A 21,292-nucleotide genomic window follows, 5' to 3' on the forward strand; every position below is an offset into this window, starting at 1 on the left:
TGTTTGGATTTTGTTTTCTTCTGTTTCTAAGGATTTATTTTCAGCATTTTGCGTTTTTGCTTTCTGTCACGTCCTTACAAAATGCATTAACAGTGTGTTAGTCATCCTTGAATAACGTGGCCAGCTGCACACATTACAAGTTCAGCATGACCACTGCCTAGAAATATCTTGTGATAATATAAAGTCTTTTTTTTTTTTGTTTAATGAGTTAGTATTTGCAGAGTTAAAATGAAGTACAGAATAACTGCTAGTGAGAAGCTATGAAAGGCTGTGAAAATGTCTCCATGGGACCAGATCTTCTTGGAGAGTTCTACCTAGAAATAGTCGTCTTCCTTGTCCATATGTTTATTGACTTCTCCAAAGATTTGAGAAGGTTTAAGGAGTGAGACTTTCTTCTTGACTTGAGTCTTCATGACTTGTTGCTGGTCCTTTTGTAGATTTGGTTGCATATTTTTTCTTGATACGGAAAATGGATCCTCCAGTGTTTGCCATGTAAAGAAGGCTCCTGTGGTGTTTCCTTCAACAAAAGGTAGAAGTGTCTTTGATAACTATTGTCTGAAGGTATTCCAGCGAAGGTTGACTGTTGTCACAAAGCTGCTGCTTACGGCTTAAACTGAGTGATCTAAACTACTGCCAGAACCTATAAATAGTAACTCTGAACAGGAGTTTTGTGTAGGACTGAGTATAGTATCGCTCATACACAAAAAATTATAAGATGTAAACGGTGCAGAAGCATTTGAAATTGCATTTTGAAATAGTTAAACAGAGATGACAAAGTCTGAGAACTTGCGCTTTCTCTCAGAGGTCTAATTAAAATGGAAAGAAGTTTATCCAATTATAAAGTTTCTAGTATTTGTTATATAACTTTCCTTTAGGAATACAAAATGTTGCACTGTATTGGAGCGTTCATCCTAAGGTAACTTTGAATTACGGCTGCCTGTGAATCAATTGCTCTCTTTATGGCAATTGTTAATCGTAGGTGTGTTTGTTTTTTCTCTGTATAACTTCTGATTTTGATTCCTGAAGATTTGTGTTCATTTTCTGGCACGGTTATGAAGTCAAAGCCCTATCATTCCTGTGGAATCCCCACTCCAGTGCTTAGGCCAGGCAGAGCAGTCAGGTTTTTATCTTCCTCCATTTGGCATTCAGAGAGGTGAGGTGACCGGCGCAGAACGTACAGCTGCTCTGGGATGCTTTCATCAGAAATGGTAACTTTCGTCTCTGAGGTGAATCCTTTGTGACTTGCGAGTTTTAAATGAGGGGAGTGGTGGGAACCCTTCAAAAAGTGTTAAAACATGTTAGTGTTGAAAAGATCCCAAACAGAGTTGGAATGTGACCAAAAAGCACTTCATAGGCAGCTTGCCTGTTACATGCTTGTAGTTCATTATCACCAGTGTTGCTTTTCTGACTCAGAAATGAAAGGCTTCATCTTCTTGACTTGGTAAAGCTGTTGATCATCTCTTCACTCTTGTGCCTGTTCAGCAAAGCACCTACACGTGTTAAAAAATCATGGCTGGCGGTGCCACATGAGGTGGGACACCTGGACTGGGCCTTGCATCCTTCCCTTCCCACTGCCCAAGGAGGGAGAGCTGCCTTCTCCTCTCTGCCGGCGGTGCCTGTGCCAGCCGCCGTGCGGGCACCGGGTGGTGCTGTGGGTCAGGCAGTCGCATGCAGCCCGCGGTGCTGCTCGGGGTTATTTGCTCCTCTCTCCCATCGCTTCTTTACTGGCTTTTGTACTTCTCCCAGATTGTTTTCTCTCGTTCGCTCAACCTGAAGCACAGGTCTGAAAAGGATTCATTTTTTTCCCCCCATATATTCTCAGAATGTTATAATATACTCCGGTTTTCAGTAGAGAATAAGAGCGTGCTTACATGTGGGGAATAATGAGCAAAATATATTATTAGAAATAGAAACTGGATTTAGGCACAACACCATTCTTAATGTTGAATGCTTACCTTCTGCAACCTGAAACATACAAAATATCTATTATTCCTCCCCCGTCGCACTTAGGAGAAACAAGAAAATTTTTGTTAAACTCACACATTTCCAATTTGTGAGTTGAGTGGAACAGATTTTGCTGTGCAGTATTGTTTTAAATATACAGAGATTTTTAACTTTTGGTCTGCAGATTATTAACATGTTTTAGTTAAGTCTATGGCATTTTCTCATATCCTTCAAGTGCCAACGTGATTGGCCTGCTCTTTCTGGAGAAATTATAAGACCTTGGAGAATCTGATATTTTATATGGTCATTGTGCAAGTAGCAGGTAAACACTCCTTAAGGGAGCAGAAATGAGTGGAAAGACAAGTTGTTGAATTTTAAGCACTTGTGGTAACAGAGATGGCAATTCTACAATGTGATGACAAACTTAGAATAGGAAAGAGGAAGGATGCTGCAAGATATGGCCTAATCTAGTTTGCTATCAGAAGGCGGCTTTGGTCGTTTTCTACTTAACGTGCTTCAATTGTCAGAGGAACTGTATTCCTGATTATTTTTTGTCAGATCTGTTGCAACATAAATTATGGAGAGTTTATTTTGATGCACAGAGAAAAAACATATTTCTCCTACCAGAAGGAACAGTAAAACAGATGGCCTCAGGTTTTTCTGCATTTTTTTTTTTTTATGAGTTAAATGCTGGCGTACACAGAATATGACAAAGTTTCAGCCCAGGTCTGTGAAGAAAACATTCAATGTATATCTTCCACTGATACCCACGGGAAACAGGCTGCTAAATACTTCTACATTTGGAGTATGCAGTACATGAATTTCATCCACAGATTAGTCTGGTAGGTCAACTTTTTGGCTAATTTTATGCTTAACTTCAACAGATAGCAGTGTTGTGGCACAAGATGTCTGAGTCTTGGTCATGCTTTTACATACATCCATGAAGTGTGTCGTGACAGTGAGGTAACCTGAGGGAGCTGAAAACAGGCAACCTGTGTAGGTGGCAATTTTCACATAACTTGCAGTATGTGTAGTTTCTTCTTAATCTTCCTCTTCTCAAACCCTCTTTCAGTAATGACATGCTACAGGCTGCATATAATGAGGCCTACAAGGCACAACAGTATCTCTGAAATCTAGTGAAAAGTCGCTGGAAGTCTTGCTCTGTGTTAGTTACCAAGTATTCATCCCTTGTTAGACTTTCACACTGACTGCTTTGTCTTTGTGTGCTGACCAATTAAATCAGCATAGTTGCTCTGTGGATTCCACTAAAGCTTCATGAAGTATGTTCTACCTTTTTATCTGTGCCCACTCTTCTGGCGTTTTGTATCTGCCTTCAAAGAGCAGTTCTCTAAAAAAGAAGGGTGGAGGAAGCGTTTATAGATCCTGACTGATGGTGGCACCACAAAGTGAATATGAATATTAAAAGAAAAAAAAAGTAGCACACTAATTTTTAGCGTCATTCAGCAACGACAAGCTTAGGATTATCCAGTGTTGCCATTTACTTCTACTAACAAACAAACTCAGTAAGCAAATGAGAGTTTAATCTCACCTTACACTTTTATTTTACTTGCCATCTCAATAGCACTGCTTGAGTTATACACTGACCTGTGCGCAGGCTTTACTGAAAATGGTGTCTCACGTTTTTCCTTATTACACACAGACAAAATTTTCCTTAGCAGCAATATAGACCTAATTGTTGTGACTTGTGAAGAGAATAATGTGACTTTTTTGTTACCTTTTTTTTTTTCTCCCACTTTATGCTAAGATTATAAAACATTTTGTAGATTCTGTTGTCTTCAGGAAATCTAACTTGCTGCTTCATGAAGAGCACAGGTAGTAAAACTGGGTAAAAAATTTCTATTATCTTTAAAGATAAACTAAAACAGCCACCTCCTAATGCCATTTACGGTGAAGTAAAAACATAGTAACATCCATCAGAGGCACCTTCTTGAAAAAGTAAATGAAAAACAGTCAACATGAAACCTTAATTATTTTATCTGCTTAAACAACGTTTTGCTTTGCCACAGAACCTACTGTGTCACCTTCACTGAAGGCTGATGTATCTTCATCTGGGTTTGGAGTCCCTGTTTTTCTTTCCAATCTATCTTAGCAGGCTCTTCTTTTGCAGAGTGGGATCCAAGCACCACTCTCAGCAAGCATGGTTCAAGATGGCACTGCATTTAGGCAGAAGATAACTTGTCACAGTTTGCTTCACGCCACATGCAGGTAGAGCTCTGGCATGACTGTGGCTGATGAGCTCCTTAGAGACTGCAAGGATGCAGGCACTGCAGCTAGGAGATGTGGCTCGTGGAGACGAGGGACGAGAGAAGACAATGAAGAGACAAATGACCTGCAGAAGATCAGGAATCAGTATTTACTCTTGCCACACTAGAAGAGCTAGGGATGCTCGGTAACATTGCCAGGTAATAAATTTAGAAACAAACTGAAAATAAATTTTCGCCTGTTGTGATTAAATTGCAGAACTTGCTGTTACATTTGTTGCATTTTGAATGCAGTTTGGTGGTGAGCACCAACAGGACCCTCTTTCATTGGGCAAGTGAATTAATCTTTGTTAGACTCTGCACATTTTACCACTTGGGTCCCTGGGGAAGTTTTCAACAGCTGTTTCATAATCTGCAGACCCAGAATTTAAAGGTGCTCTAAACTCAGATGTGCACAGAATTATTCAACTTTTTACTGACTGCTTTGCCAAGTTTTTCAGAACTGTAGCTAGAAAAATTGTCTGTTTTAAAGCCTTAGAATGCTATTTATTGTGGTGTGGCACCCCTGGCAAGACCAGCTATGTCTGAAGGTGACCTGTTTTGCACAGAGATCACACAGGAAATTTCTTTTTGCGTGTCTGCCTTTGTCCTTTCAATGTAGTTTCACATGGTTCCTTTGATTTACAAAATACATTGGTTCAGTCTGTGTCTGTGTGGAAGTGTTACTACAAAAAAGTATGTTTGTGTACTGGTACCTCCTACAGCCTGTGGTTAGTACATGCTGGAGAAATCCCGTAATGCTGTAGCAGGTGCTGCAGCGATGGGTACCGAGCAGTGCTCAGCATCTTGGATACTGACTACCCTTTGGCTAGCACAGAGACCTGGGAGGGATGAGGAGAAGTGGTTTTGATTTTATAAACATGCAGTCAGTCCTGCAGTAAGACCGTGTGGCAAAGCAATTACAAGACGATAGCCATGATTAGGGTTAAGAAATTGTGTCAAGTCACAGTACACTGAAAGCTGTAGTGTGGGCAAGTTTCATGAGAAGGAGGGTGATGGGAACAAGCCATGGCTTTACGGCACTTAAAGAGCAGTTTTTGATTGCTTTTCTTTCTCTATGATCCTCAGATAATGAAAACCTACTGAATATCATGGCTTGAAAATATTGCTTTCAGTATCAGACTGAGTAATCTGACTTTTATAATTATCTTTTTCTAGTAAGACTTGCATTAACAGAGAGTACATATTACAGAAACTCAGTATGAACAGGGAGAAATAACATCCATTCTGAACTGCCAGTCATTTAGAAGACCATTAGTTTACTGTTACGTACTTACAAAATAGAGCCTAGTATGTTCTCTTGCAATAAAAGCCTATAGGTAGCCTAAGCAGAATAGGTTTGATCCACTATTATTATTATTTTTTATTATTTATTTTATTTTTGTTCCTCTGACCAGATTTCTGTGGCTGCCCTGTGATCTCATTGCTTCAGAAACCAAAACAATTGGAAAGTGGGACTGGTGCTAAAAATCTGGGCGTCATTTGTGTGAAAATTGTGATTTTAAATGCAAGAAGAGAAATGGTTGACATAAACATCATGATTATATTAAAACCTCAGGCTGACTTTGGATTTCTAAATCCAGGTGGATAATGATTTGGGGAATTAGTGAAATAATGGAGTGATTGGGATCCTGGTAGGTTTGAAAGGGTTATAATTGTGTGTTTGAGTCGTGGCCTAATCCTATGCTGATTTACTCCTGTATTGTTGATGGAGAATCCACTGACGATCCCTGGTGTTATCTTGTGTAGATGATGCAGATGTGAGCTGCTTCTTCAGCCTTCTGTATTTTCTTCTGAAAGGCTGGCTACCTGCATCTTGATCATGTAGTCCAAATTTGTGGCTTCTCTCTTACTAGTTGGGGTTTGGCACTTGTGTTTCCTCTCAGGAACACTTTGAAGGAGGAGTAAAGATGAGGAGGACTTTAATGCTGACATTGTTTGTAATTAACAGGACTTAGAAGTGAATAGCTGCAGTCATCATTGCTTTAGAAATACGCTGCCAACTTCAGAACATAATGTCATTGAAGAGAACCTCTAAGTCACAGATACTCAAGCTCAGAAAATGCTTAAAAGGTGCTTAAATGCTTAATATCTATCTTTGGACATGCTCAGAAATGCCTCAATTCTGTCATAGCTCAGTCTCTCCCACCGAAACCCAACCAGAATTTGCAACAAAGGTGTCTCTTTATCTGTCTCCATGACCCATGAGGCAGCTTTTTGCAAAAGAAAACTGAATTTTGTTCTTTCTGTAGCTGGGAAAAAGGGAGCAAAAATCCAAGTATCTTGTCCAGGTTCGACACAAAGCAAGTGAGTGAGAGTTTCCCTCCTTTCCTTTCTGGCATCATGATTATTAAACAAAAAAAATGCTGACAACACTGCAGAAATGTTAACTGATGACACAAGGCATGTCAATACTGTGTGCGTGAATTTCTAATGGTCATTGCATGGGAACTCTGGTAGGAAGTATGGGAGATGTCAACTTTTGTCACCTCATCTATCATTTTAATGGCAATACTGTAACACGTAGACAAGAAAGAACTACTGAGCTGGAAAATATACTGAACTGGTACTTCTGCATGCAGTCTTATTCAGCTGTTGACCGGCATTGGTTCATCTGACTTTATTATATGCAATTGAATTCCTTCTCTGTAGTATACTTAACAGAGCTTGATAAAACTAAATGGGTGTTCTGCTCATGGATCTCTGCTGTGGGCAACTGGAAATGGATCTTAGCTAAATGATGAATAAACTCCTAAATCCTCAAACAGCACGTTCTATAAATGCTTATTTTTTGTTGTGTGTTTGCCAGCCGAGGGGGGTCTTGAAAACACTAACAGATAAGAGCAGAGTTTCCTGAGATGATTAATAATTGGTAGAAGTCACTCTGCTAAAAGTGGAAAAATAGCTCTTCTCCACCTCTGTGCTTTCTTTATCTCTGACAGGGACCTGCGCAATAGGAGCTGGCAACACTGCCAGCACAGAAGATAAAAGTTCTTCTCATTTTTGATATTGATGGCGAGCGTTGAAACTGTGAAGACAGATGGAAATGCTCCAGCAAGCAACCGCATAATTTCAGCTGTTCAGACTTCACAACTTGCCAGAATATTTTACAGGAGATGCCAATAGCGCACTGATAGCTAGAAATTAGATCATAACAAACTACCACTTCTGTTATACAGATACTGTGTGTTATACAGGTACATTTTCAGATGTGAACTGTGAGATGTCACATCTAACAAGATGGCACCACTTCTTAATGAGGTGGAGATCACTGAGAACTTGGGATCATGTAGGCTGAATGTGTGACTTCCAACATGCCTGAACATACCATTTGTGTAAAATCTCTTTGTAGGCTGGCCTAGGACTACTCTTTCATTAGACATGGTTAGCATCCGGGAATATTTTTTTTTCTAATAAAATTAAAACCATCTGCTGCTCTTCTTCCTCTGGGCTGAAGGAGCAAGGCTGGGGTTTCTCCTTCCCGGGGCTCTGTGGCACCCCTGGCAGCCCATGCAGCCAGGGGTGCCTCTAGCTGGCCAGACCTGCTGTGGGGCTGCCTCTTCGTTCCCTTCTCCAGGGTTGCAGCCTTTCCACTGCGACGAAGCTCCCGGCCTTGCCATTCCCACCCTGGGGCAATCTCTTCTCTATACCAGTTTTCTGGGCTGTGGAGATGCTCAGGACCTCCCTCTCCACCCAGAGTTGCACACTGTGTTTTAGTGCTTCAGCTCCTGTGAGTTCAGGGACGGCACTTTGGTTTCTGTTTCCTGTAGCTGTTGGCATCAGAACACGGACCAGCTGGACAAGATGTTCTCAAATATGATGCTGAATTTTTAAAATCTGTGAGAATCTGTGTCTATGAAACAGTGACTTCTTCACAGTAACTGAGAGCAGAGAGCCGGTGGCAGCTGCAGTTCCTTGTAACTTCATTATGATTGGGGTGCTTTGGGCTAATTCACATTTAAATAATCACATGAAATACAAGGGTGGCTCTTCGTGAAAAGGTAAGTGCAGATAATCAATATGTCCTTTCTTGACTTATGGTTGAATTCAATTTCTTTTGTATCTTTTCTAATATGCAGTCACGACTTATATTTTACAGAGATGTTTAGGCCCTAACGCATCATTCTTGTTCCAGTATATGACTGTTTCCAGGACCTGCAGAGATGAAAGAGGGAAAGAAGTGAGAGGAGACAGGGGAAGTCATGAAGGCGGTGGAAGAAAAGAGGAGACATGGAACACATTAACTTTGACATCAGGTGGGCAGTCACTTTTCAGGGAGTATCAGGCACATCTCTTATCTGGGCATGTGTGACCACTCTTTCATCAGGATTCTCATCCCACCAGCCTAATCAACCTGACAACCAGGTCCTGAGGCCACCTAAATGAGGTACGAATGCAGAATATTCTGTAGCACGAATATGCTACATGCAGAATATGCATGTAGAATGGGCAACCTGCTCTAGGGAACCTGCTTTGGCAGGGGAGTTGGACCCGATGATCTCTTGAGGCCCCTTCCAACCCCTACAGTTCTGTGATTGTCATACAATGGTTGCAGGGAGCAAGTTGGCAGCATCAGGACCTGATGTCTGGTCAGTCTGACACGTGTGAGAAGGGTGCACACGGCAATCTCCCACCCAGTTTACACAGAAGAAGGAATTAAGCAAAGAAGGTGACAGGTTTTCTGTCTGGCTCTTGCAGTACTTTAGATTGCTTTCGAAGAGCCACTGTTTCTCAGGGGCTGCTCTCTAGCTTAGATACCTCAGCACATCCATTGCAAAACTGGGTGAAGAATGGTATGTGGTGGTGCAAGCATGCCAGCTGTGTGTGTTTCAGAAGGCACCCCTTTCTGGGGTATGGCTAACTCTGATTTTGGAGTTCCTATGTCCTCCTTGGATTCAAGGTGAGGCTCCTGCCATACCATGCCGTGGTTTTCGGTGTTAAAAGGGAATAAGTCCTTTCCTTCACTCTGCACGGTCAACCATCTGGCTGTGTTCAGAAATGCCGCCATTTCCTCCCTCCACGTGCCTGAAGCTCCACACCCAAGCCCCTGAGATTTCTGCTGGAAGGAGCAGCAGCAGCTGCTTACAAGCTGGAGAAGAGGAGCTCTGCTGTAAGGCTTGGGAGGCACTTCAGTGTCCTCTCCTTCCTCTGGGTGAGGCAGGCAGACCCCTTTGGCTTGCACTTCCCTTAAGCAGCTGGTCGGGAGAGTGTGTTGCACTGCGCTTGCCAGGTCTTGAGAGGGAAAGGGATGATTTGTGTGGTACGCCTGTGGAGTGCTGAGCACAGCAAGCAGATGGGGGGGAGGCTGATGACTGAGCTAAAAAAATAAAGTTTTTTGGAGGTTGAGCCTCATAGTCTTGGGAAATCATCTCTGATGGGGAAAGGAAGCATGGTTTTAAGAAACTCTGTTTTTGCATGTGTTTTCAGACCTTGGCAGGCTACTGAGTAGCCAGAAAGAGGGTTCATCATGGAAGAGCTCTGCCTTCCAAAACTGGAGCTGAGAAAGCATGCCAGGAAGGAAAGGGACTCGCCATGACAATCCTGCATTACTTTATGGCAGTGTCACTCTCAAAATACTTCAAACATCAGCATTGAACAAGACAGCCCCACTGTTTTGGGAGGAGAAATGAAAAGGTTTCTGGATTGAGGGTACACAAACCTTAGTGCACACATTTACTTAATGATCTGAAAAAGTGTGGTTGAATAATCAATCAAAACTGTTGTTTTTTTTTGTTTTGTTTTTGTTTTGATGGTTGTAATGTATTTTCTATGCTAGTAATTTGTATTAGTTCCAGTGAAATACAATAGGCTGTATGGTGGTGCCATGGGAGACTTATTGTATTGCTTAGCTTACAACTTTCTAGAACTTTGAAAAAGATATAATTTAACGGGTGACATATTTCGTTTGCTCTGTGAAACTCAGCTCAATAAATAAGCGTGGAGAAAAATGTGAGGGAGAGTTCAGCGGAGAGCAAGGAAACATGATGCTCTTTTGAATAGAAAGTGTTGGAAAAATGTTAGGAGGTGTATGTTTGTCTGGATTGGTATACTAATATAAAAACAGCTGAAACACTCAGAAAATGAGATGCTAACATACTGGTACAATGCATAACAAGCAAGAACTAAGTAGATTTTATGATTAAATTTACAGGAACTGATGTGGTATATATTAAGAAAACACTTGGAAGTCAAAGACCAAGGTTTTCCTTCGCAATCCCTCCCCCCATAGGCAATTATATTTCTCTTGGGCTAATTAATTCCTTCTGCATACCATACTAAGATTTGGGAAAAGATCTTTTTCACCATACATTTTTAGTTTTTCTTAACTTATATTAATTCAAAAAGGTTTGCATTTTTTTCCTCCCTAAATTTGGATGAGGTAAATAGAAGTGTAATGGAAAGATAATCATAAGGCTAAGAGAGACTTGTTGCTGGCTCAAATTAGGCCAAACCAGACTTTAACTTCTGAATTAATCACTCAGGGGACCAGAGCAAGTTAGTTTGGATATATCTGAACAGATTTCTTGGCCTGATTCTATGGTAAGTTAATGCGGAGTTAATTAATTGTTATTGTTTGTTGAAGAGTGAATTCATGATCTCTGAAGAAGAAGGCTTCTCCCAGTGATTTTGCACAGTAAAAACATGCTTGCAGCAATGGCATAAATGCAAAATGACTTTTACAATCTTTAGCAGAGTTATCAAATGCCAGTTGATCCACAGGACTATAATTATCCTGTTTTCAGCCATTTGGATTCCGAAGTTAAACAGAAAATCTGTGAGAAAATGCATATAAAATCGCTTGAGTCAAATTTTTTTACTGAAGGCTGGCCGATTTGAATTTCAGAGCTACCCGGCATTCAAGAGCTCTGCTCCCTGCAGGACACCTCGGTGGCATTGCTCTGTGTTGGGCAGGCACTGGCACAACAGATCAATGGGTAAATCTCAACTCTTACTTGACAGAGAGGTCTGCAGCTGGGTATTCTCGGAGAGCAAAGTTCTTGCATTAAATAAACAGTGAAATCTATTGATCCTGCTTTATGGATCTGCCCAGTTTGAGCTAGGTTCGTGAAGAAACCCGTGACAAGAACAGTACTCAGACCTGCCAAGAGGTGGGCGAGACTCCTGTGTGGCTGCCTGTGGGCAAGGTCGGTATGGGATCCTCAGCTGACAGCATGCTGAGCAGTAGCTGGTTAATCAGTGGTAGGGAATTCCAACGAGTGTGTCGGAAATCTTGCCGCTTCAGGGGGTCTTTGGCGCCTGCATTGGGACTGGAGGCCTGATGCCTTTTGGAGAATAGACTAAAATGCATAATCTGGAACCCTGTCTTCCATGTGGGAACCCACAGGATTGTTTTGTTGAAAATGAACCAGAGAAACCCCTGGTTTAATGGCGGCTTCACATTTATATGACCTTGAGGCAGTTAAACTTTTGTGTAGCAGAGGGAAAACCTTTATCAAGTTTCTTCTTTGTGCAGATGTATTTGTGTTTGTAAAGGCTGAACCCTGAAGTTTCTCCCTTCTCAGTAGCAGTGAAATGGGTGCCACTATTTGGTTTTTATGAGACTTTGTTTACTGTGGAAAGCTGTATGTAGAAGCGGAAAATGGCTTCCTGCAGATAAGCTGGGGCTAACAGATTTTCCAGAGCTTCTGTATTTTGCCAGGACATTCTGTAAAATATTGTCTGTCAGATACAGCATCAGGTGCACTTCAAACCTCCGGAGCACTTTAAAAGGAAAAGGCATAGCAAATGACTGTGTTTGTTCATGTTCCTTGCTTCTCTAATATGATTTGCCTCTGATGTGCTTTTCAATAAGTTTTTTAGTGATGTGGATTGTGGATCCCTATTCAGTAAATTAGTTTCTCAATAGGAAGCAGAAACTTCAAAGATTATCTTTTAGATGACTTTTTGAAAATACCATTTCTGTCTGCAATATGGACCAAACAAAAAATCAGCAAAAGCTGCATACTAGCCTGGCATACAGTCTGTGCTGATGTGACCTTCCAGATAATAACGAGGGGCCTATCCTGCTGAGAGATCTTACATATGTATATTGTGCTGCTACTGTTTTTTTCTCATCCTACAGAGCAGGTCTCTGTTTTTTTTTTCCCTGTTTTACAAAATATTAGGAATTTACCAGGACATAGGAAGACATAACAGGAGTAGATAAGGCAGCACGTATGAATGGATTAAGGCCACAGTCTTGAGCCCCATTTCTTTTCTTGGACTCTTTAACACCTCTCAGGTACACTTTTATCTTCCTTGTCTTCCATCTGCCCTCAGCATTGCAGCTAACCTGCTCTGCCAGTCCTTTTATGCTTGTTTTTCATTCTGGATGAAGCCCTTAGGCAGGGAGAACGGTGTGCTGTGAAATGCTTAATGGCAGAGCCCCAGCTCCTGCCCCCCAGCACCACGTACACCATACACCGTGGTGTTTCAGGGCACAGCAGTAATTGGCAAGCAGTCGGCTGCCCGTGTTTGCTGTGGCTGCAGCTGCCATCTGCACAGTGTAGGGGAGTTGGTGTATTACCTTCCCACTTCAAACAGAATCTCTTGCTTTGCCCATCTATTTCCTGCTGTAAGTCTTTGTGCAGCTGTCATGGCTTCATTGCTTTTTCATTTGCTCTTTTCAACTGGATCTCAGCAAAGCTCTATGTCTGCAGACTTGACAGCTTTCCCCTTTGGTGTCCATAGTATCTGCGTACGTGGTTTAATTCTTGAAGAGCTAACACACTCTTTCTTTCTCACCTGCCCAAATGACATGGATATGGGATGAGTGGCTAGGACACTGAATTTGAATCTTGCATGAACTTTAGATTGGAAGGGATCATACAGTCCAACCCAGGACTAGCTTTAATATTTGGTCAGGTTGTTCAGGGTCTTGTCCAGCTGAGTTTTGAATATCTCCAAGGCTATCCTACAGCTTTCCTGGGCAGACTGCTCCAGTGTTTAACTGCTACACTGTGGATATTATTTTTTATGTCTTGTCAGAATTATATTTGCTGCAACTTGTGCCCGTTACTACTACCTTCTGTTTTTAAATCTCTTCTATTTTAAAAATCAATGATTGCATGAATGTTTTGTGTTAATTGGTGCTCAAAAATGGTTCATCTCTAGGCATGTCCACAAAGCACAGCTGCGGTGGAAACCCTAGGACATGATACCTCCCCAAGAACCTTGTGTTTTTCCTGTAGCCCTTGCCCTACACATCCAACATGCTTGTGCCAGGCCTGTCACATACTGCACATACCTAAGGCCATTATGTGACAGAACCTCATGATATAAGTCAGAAGACCATGACTTAGGGCTGCCTCTGATTCCTGCCTATTACCCAGCCAGACAGTGCCTGTGTCTGGCAGCACACCCACACAAGCCAGCTTCCCACACTCTGCTACGCCTTTATTTGTGCAGGAACAGAGATCCTCCTCTCCCAGCCCTTAGAAACTCCTGGGGCAGTTTAAGCATGACATTGGAGAAAAGGGTTGATATTCAGAAGTTTGTTTTGTTTTGTTTTTGCGTAACAAATCTTGCTATATTATTCATGAGTCTTTTCTGTATTAAATAGACTATTAGACTGTTAATTGGTACTTGGACTACCAACACATTCTTAGCTCTGTATGTGTTCCCTTTGGCTCAAAATAATACTTTGGGCATCCTGATGTTTGCACACATCAGCTGTGGGTAGTGCCAGGACTAGCGTGGATGACTGCCTTTGTGGCTCCAGCCAGCACCTGGCAGGGGTGGCAAGGAGGATGGTGGACATTCTCCAATGGAAGCAAAACCTATCTGTGACTGTGTAAATTAACTTAAGAAATTGTCAGGTGAGTGCTGTGCCTGGCCTGGTGGTGCCTGATACTGCCTGAACAGGTCAGTGCTGCCAGCAAACTATGATGCTGATGACTGAAAGCTGAAGTGAGGGCTGCAGGCAATCCTGGCAGACCTTTGTCCTATGCAGAATGTGTGTTCATTTTATACTAGATCACTTAAGAGGTGGGGGAATGTCGCACAGAACCCACCTAATAATGCAGTGAATGTTGAAGCCATCACAAATAGCACTGCTGTGGACTGAGAGTGAACTCTGGATTCATTATTATGCTTTCTATTACAAATAAAAATGTAAAAACTTCATTGACTATGAGAAAATATTACCAAAAAAAGGCTTGTTCCTGATGAAATGTAAAACAATTAAACCATTTTGCTTAATAGATGAGTGAGCAGATAGATTTGATTGAGGAAGAAAGGAATTCAAGCAATTAATTTTGACTTTAAGCTTCCTGAAATGGAACAAATTCTGTGAAAAGCTTAAAAGAATCAGACCAGGTAATTTTGGAGTTTGAAACAGGTAAAAATTTTAACACTAAATAAAAGGGAAGAATTTCAATCAATCCTATTTCTTCCATCTCCTCCCTGCTGTTTTGTGGGGACCCAATTCAGGATTTTATATATGAATTTGCAATTGCTTAGAGGAAGAAAAAGTAGTTCATACTTTTTACTGGAATAAATTAACTTTAGGTTGCTTAGCTGTCACCGTTTTATGGATGCCACGTAAAGGTATGAGTAATACTGTAATTACGGCACAGTTGGAGAAGGTGGTGAGATAGTGACAATACAATGCATACTCTGAAAACGCTCTTGCTGGAAAAAGGATAAAGCTGCTTCTTTGCCCCCACATCAAAGTGTCTGACATCTTCAAAAAGGTCTGGCTGCATCTTTTTCTTTTTCTTTTTTTTTTTTTTGTGAGCAAATATGTCAAATGCAAGAATGTCAATAAGTTCTTTGTTGCCATATAGCTGCTGACTAGTTATAATCATGTACAAAGCTTCAGTAAGCATTACTAATTAACAGAGAGAAATCATTTTCTGTTTGGTGTGTATCTAAAGCAGATTGCAAATAACGATTAACAGTCTTTCATTTTCTCCACTTGAATTTCATCAAGTAACTTTTCAAAAATTTTTGCAGATTCCTATAATGGAGCTGAGAAGAAATGATATCAATTCAGAATGATCACAATACAGAATGCTAATTTGGATGACAACTCTGTAAAGGAAGATAAACCAGTATGTTGCTCTAAATGAGAGAGACTGTATCCTAACAATAAATTGTAGAATATTTGAAGACTAACAGGACTTTTTTTCTTTTTTTTCTTGGGGTATTTCTTGTACTGCCCTTTTAAGCCTGCCTGTAAAAGCACTGTGCTCCTAGGATAGCTGCAAAAGGGTTATTTGCTGTTTTTCTTCTCTGTAGGTGACCCCCAACTCCATGTTATGCCATGTACAGTTTTTTTTTTTTGATACACAGTTGGAAGTTCCTGCCAGAGTTGTCAGGAATAATCTGAAATTAAATTCCAGATGGAGAAATCTGTTTCTTTGGGCTGCATGTAAAAACAGCTGTTATGGTGGTTCATTTTAGCTGGACAGCATAGGCAATTTGTTCTGGAATTGGCTGGCTGGCACAGAACAGGCATAAAGGGATCAGGACAGAGAGGTCCTGGGGAATCTGCACAATTTAATGCTATTGGTCTGAAAGGATGTCACGCAAGCTGCAAACATTTCACAGAGCAATGAGCAGCTTGATCAGTTCTCTGTTTCCTTTCATCCACTGTGTAAGGTACAGATTTTTCCTTGTGCTCCTCTCCCTTGTGCTGGATTTGTGTACAAGCTGTCTTAGTCATGCTATTTTTGTGCAAAACTAAGTCCTGTGTTTATGATTTCTATGAGCCCTTCCCTTCCCTTCATTAAGGTTGGAAGAGACCTTCAAGATCATCTGGTCCAACCATCACCCTACTGCCAACGTCAGTCACCCAATTAACTTTGCAGAAGAGGGCTTCACCCTCACAGCAGCCCTCCAGCGCAGGTCTTGCCTCCCAGCCCGCCTTAGGAGCACAGGGAAGGGAGCGAAGGCAAGCGGCAGAGAAGGGCACAGGGAGGCTGCTATGACCGAGGGCAGGGAGCAGGAAAGGAGGGAGCCTCGCATCAGCACGGAGATGGCGCCGCACAGCCGCCATTACGTGACGCCTCCTCCCTCATGCAGCCACCATCATGTGACACCTCCTCCCTCGTGTGGCCGCCATTTCACGACGTCTCCTCCCTTGTGCGGCCACCATTTTACGACACCTGGTCCCTCACATGGCCGCCATCCCTTTCATCCTTCCTTTCTTCCTTCCTTTCATTCTTTCATCAGCAAAAGCTTATATTAATGGTTTTTGTTTTCCCCAGTTTTTATATTCTGGTGTGTAATTTTAGGAAAAAGATGATCTAGAGCTTGTCTTTTGACATAAAGTGATTTTCTAGAGAGCATGTTCTGTTACACTTGCTAGTGTACTGAGAATGTCATCCTGGCTGGTGTGAAAATATTGTGGCTGCAACATCCTCTCCGTATTCTAGATGCTTATTGCATCCAGTGCCTTTCTAGTCCGAAAAGAAAAGACTTGCAGATCTGTAGCAGGTCTCTGTTTTTCTTATCACTTGAAATAAGACAGCAATCAATTATTTAATGGCTGGATTAGTTTTGTGTGTGTGTGTTGGGTTTGTTTTTAGTTTGTTAAAGTGGGCATATTTCCTGGTGCCTTAGAAAGTTGTGATCAAATATTCAAAGATAACTCATTTGCCAGCACTACAGAGGGAAGGGAGGAATGCTCTACTCTTCACAGTTAGCCTCTGTAGTTTGCATTGGAGCACTCCTGAACTTCTTCTATAATTCAGTAAATGACTTACACATTTCAACTACCTCTGGTAATATTCTGAGTAAAACTATGTTTCTAAAAGAAAGCAAGAAAGAGAAAGGTATTGGAAACAGATGGAAAGCCACAGGTGGGAACTGTTGTCTTATTAAAGAATAAATGCTGCCAGCATGCTGCTTTCAGTGAGAAGGGCTTCAGGAGGCTGAACTCGCTCACATATAAATACCTGGGGTCTGGCATAATGGCCTTTTTAGCCCCCATCTGCCCTTGGGGACACTGGCTCTAGTGCTATTAGTGTCAGCTGGCATGTTCTCCATTTAATTCTGTAAGGACTGGGCAAGTCAGTGGAAGTGACTGTTATAGAGATACAGGGTATTTGAAGGTATTGAGAACAAGCAGAGGTTTGAATGAAAGGAGTAGAAATTAAGAAATTATTGTACTACAAACTATATTGTACTACAGAGCTCTAGCACAGTGATTCTCAAGTATTGTCTACCTCAGAGAAAGTACTGTGGACCAGTACCGATCACATGGTGTGTTGTGAAGAAAAGCTGTCATCACTGAATACGTTTCGGGGGATCATAGCCTGGCTGAGAACAGAGTCACAGGGTTTCTCATGAGGTTGACTGAAAACACGCTGGATATAACTTCATAAAACAGGATGAAACTTGCCCTCTTGGCACATCAGCCTAGTGGAAACCCTGAACATTGTGACATTGAGTGTTTATTGCTCTTTAGAGGAACTGGCAACGAAGTATGGAATTAAGAGGCCAAACTTCAGCCTCATGTATATAAATCCTTTTGCCTTTGAGAACCAATTATAAGGTGCAAAAAGAAGATATCAACTTTATTGCCTAAATATCTTTCCAGGATTTCTCAAACTATTTTCCCCCAAACATCTGTCAGAGCAACATTCAAAATCCTAATGATTGTGCAAATCACTCATCCCTGGGTGTGATCTGAGCTGCAGAGAATTTTCATAGTAAACCAAGTTTTTTGCCTTAGCCTGTGGCTCTAATTATCTGCTGTGATGCATAACATAATACAACAGCTTTGGTGAAAAGCAACGTTTACATTTTGTATTGGCTTTCATGGAAAGAAAGAGTTCTTATCTTTCCTGTTTGCAACAAAATTTAAGCAGCATGACTTCTCTCTGCACAGTGTAGGAATTGCTAGCCTAGAAGAAAGGATTTGTTTGCTGTTGAATTGTTTATTAAGAATTTGTTGAAATTAAAACCAAACAGAATAAAACTCAAATATGAATTCACAAATATGGTTTGTAATAACCTAGATTTGGAACTGGAAATAAGAACTCAAGCAAAAGGGGCAGGAGACCTGCAAGAATGAGTTTAGGAGCTCCTGGCAAAACTCAAACAGAAGAAGGAAGTATAAGGAATGTGGTAAAGGGAAAGGCCACTTGGGAGGAATACAGGAATGTTGTCAGAGTATGCAGGGATATGATGAGGAAGGCTATGGCCCACTTGGAATTAAATCTGGCAAGGAATGTCAAGGGCTTCTTGAGGTGGTGGTTGTCAACCTTGTAGTGCCCTTCTCCTGGCCATGCCTCACCCATTTGGATATGGTAGCTGCCTGTGTTGTGGGCCTTTCTAAAGTCAGAGGAAGTGGCAATTGCTGCTCTCCCCTCGTCCTACCAGGCCACTCATCTCCTCCAAGCATAGATGATGTTGGTCCTGGCACAGCTCATCCTTAGTGAAGTAGTTCTGGGTGTTCCCAAATGTCATTGTGTCCTTCATGTACCTCAGAGTCATCTTCTGGCAGGTGTTTTAGGCAGGAAAGAGCTTCTCCCTGGAAATCTGTCTGAAGGCTCCCATTCAGGAGCTTCCTGGGAGTCTTCCAACCAACCAGATGGGAGAGTTCTTCCTCCACATGGTGAAGCAAGAAGCCTCAGAAATGGTGAGAAGGTTTTTCCTCAACACTAGAGAAAAGAGCAAGGGCGGACCTCAGAGTGACTCCCCACCACCACCATCACCACCAGGCCCTGAGCACCTTGGTGGCCCTGCACCAGACTCCCTGAGATACGCTGACACAGCAGCCAGGAGGAGGCCAGGACCTGCCCTCCCCTCTCCCTCAGGGCTCGAGGCACAAGAGAAGGCACATCCTCATGCCCCAGGGGCAGGGCTAAGTGTAGGGCACAGCAAGGAATGGCTCGCACAGCACTGGACCACCAGTGAGGCGCTGGCAGACCGCTGGCAGACCTGGCGCAGACCGGCCACGCCATCCTTTCCTGCCCACAGGACGTGTGGACGCTTTGCCCCCTCTCAGTTCCTGTCAGGCACAGAGCCACACTACTTGCAGGGAGACAAAGCTGGGGCTGGCAGGGAAAAATGGAGGACCCCCGTGCTGCCATAACCATTGTTGCCACCATCTTTGAATCATAGAATCATAGAACCATTAACATTGGAAGAGACCTTCAAGATCATCTGGTCCAACCATCACCCTACTGCCAGCGTCACCCAACTAACTTTGGAGAAGAGGGCTTCGCCCTCACAGCAGCCCTCCAGCACAGGTCTCGCCTCCCAGCCCGCCTTAGGAGTACAGGGAAGGGAGCGAAGGCAAGCGGCAGAGAAGGGCGCAGGGAGGCCGCTATGACGGAGGGCAGGGAGCAGGAAAGGAGGGAGCCTCGCATCAGCACGGAGATGGCGCCGCACAGCCGCCATTACGCAATGCCTCCTCCCTTACGCAGCCACCATCACGTGACACCTCCTCCCTCGCGCCGCCGCCATTTCGCGACACCTGGTCCGTCACGCTGCCGCCATCCCACGCCGCCGCCGCGCTTCCCGCTCCCGGCCACCGCCCGCCCGCCGAGCCCCCGGCGGTGGGCAGGGGCTCCCGGCGGTCGCCAGGCGGCGCCGTCCCCCCGCCGCTTTTCGCTTTCGGCTGGCTGGGCTGCTTGTGGCGCAGGGACCCAGGCAGGGAATGAGGAGCCGGCTGGAGGCCCGGGCACAGGAGGGGAGGCGGAGGGCAGTCCCTGTGCCCAAGGGGCAGCCGTCTCTCTGGCAAGCAAAATGGCCCAGGAGAGCTAACTCCAGGAAAGGGGCCCTCAGACCCCCATGCTCCTCTTCCTTCGTGTGAGGGCATCTTCCAGGCCACAGACACCCACTCCCAACGTGGCCATGTTGGACTATGGCCATGGCAGGTCGTCACAGGGGCCATCACAGAGGCTTCCTGATGTCACGGTGGCGTCTGCACCAAATTTTGTTCAGGGCCCTATAAAACCCCCTGTGCCTGGACCACCATTCACTGAGCTTCCAGGCACCTCTGGTTGTGATACCCAGTGATGGTTAAAGAGGTCCTGGAGCAGTGTCTGTCATTGGCTCTGTAGGACAACAAAGAATTGGTTCTCGGAACCAGAGAAGAAGTGGAGACAGAAGAGTGCCACTGGAAGAGGAGCAATGCCCATCACTGTGGCAGATGATGAGGAACCCATGGAGGTGGATCCACCTCAGGAGGAGAAGGAAGAACCGTTGGTAAATCCACCTCCAACGCAGCTGATGTGACATAACAACATCATACCAGGGCTCCCATCTGCGAGACCACAACATCGTCATCGCAGAAGCGCCCGTAGTCCATGGGCAAGAGAGGCCATCCATTAGCTTCTCACAGGCTTGCGTGCAGGATGGCCTCCTTTCCCACCCCGTATTCCCCATCCCCACCTCTCATGAAGAGGAGGCATTTCTTCTGTACAGAGTCACAAAGAGCAGGCAAGAGTGGACTTGGCTTCCTTTGGGCTGCTGCGTGGGGGCAACAGGAGGCCTCCCTCAGAGGGCCGCGATGGGCCTTGGGTGTCTCAATGTGAGAAGGAGAACACTGCCCGATGGGGGCTTGAAGGCAAAGCTGTGTCCTGCATGGCAGTGCCCAGGGAACAGCAGCAGATCAGTCAAAGCAGTGATGGAGACAAGTGTTCCTCTGAAGAACCAGAAGGCTTCAGGTCTGCCAGAAAGAAGCACAGAAGTGAAGTGTTAAGTTCATTCAAGATGCTTCATTAATGGTTCTTCACAAGACTGGCCAACAAATTGCAACGTTAATAATAATAGTAATAAACCAACAGTAAAATGACTTTCCTCTCTTACTTGGTGTCATTTTTGCTACTGCATCTGAACTGTGGCATTCCCTTCTAGTCTCTCCAGTGTAAGAAAGTTACTGATGGGTGTAGTACGGGCCCTCTCAGGACGTTTGAGGGAGTGAGGGACTGGAGCACACAGCATACAAGGGCAGGCAGGGGGAACTCCTTTGGTGAGAATTAAGGAGAGAAGGCTCAGGGCCGGACCTCTCTGCTGACTACAGCTGCCTCCTGGGAGGGTGTAGAGAAGATGAAACTTTCCTGTGCAACATGCTCTAGGTGACCCTGCTTGAGCAGGGGCATTGGACT

Source organism: Anser brachyrhynchus, assembly GCF_964034855.1.
Source record: "Anser brachyrhynchus genome assembly, chromosome: 4".
Classification (NCBI taxonomy): Eukaryota; Metazoa; Chordata; class Aves; order Anseriformes; family Anatidae; genus Anser; species Anser brachyrhynchus.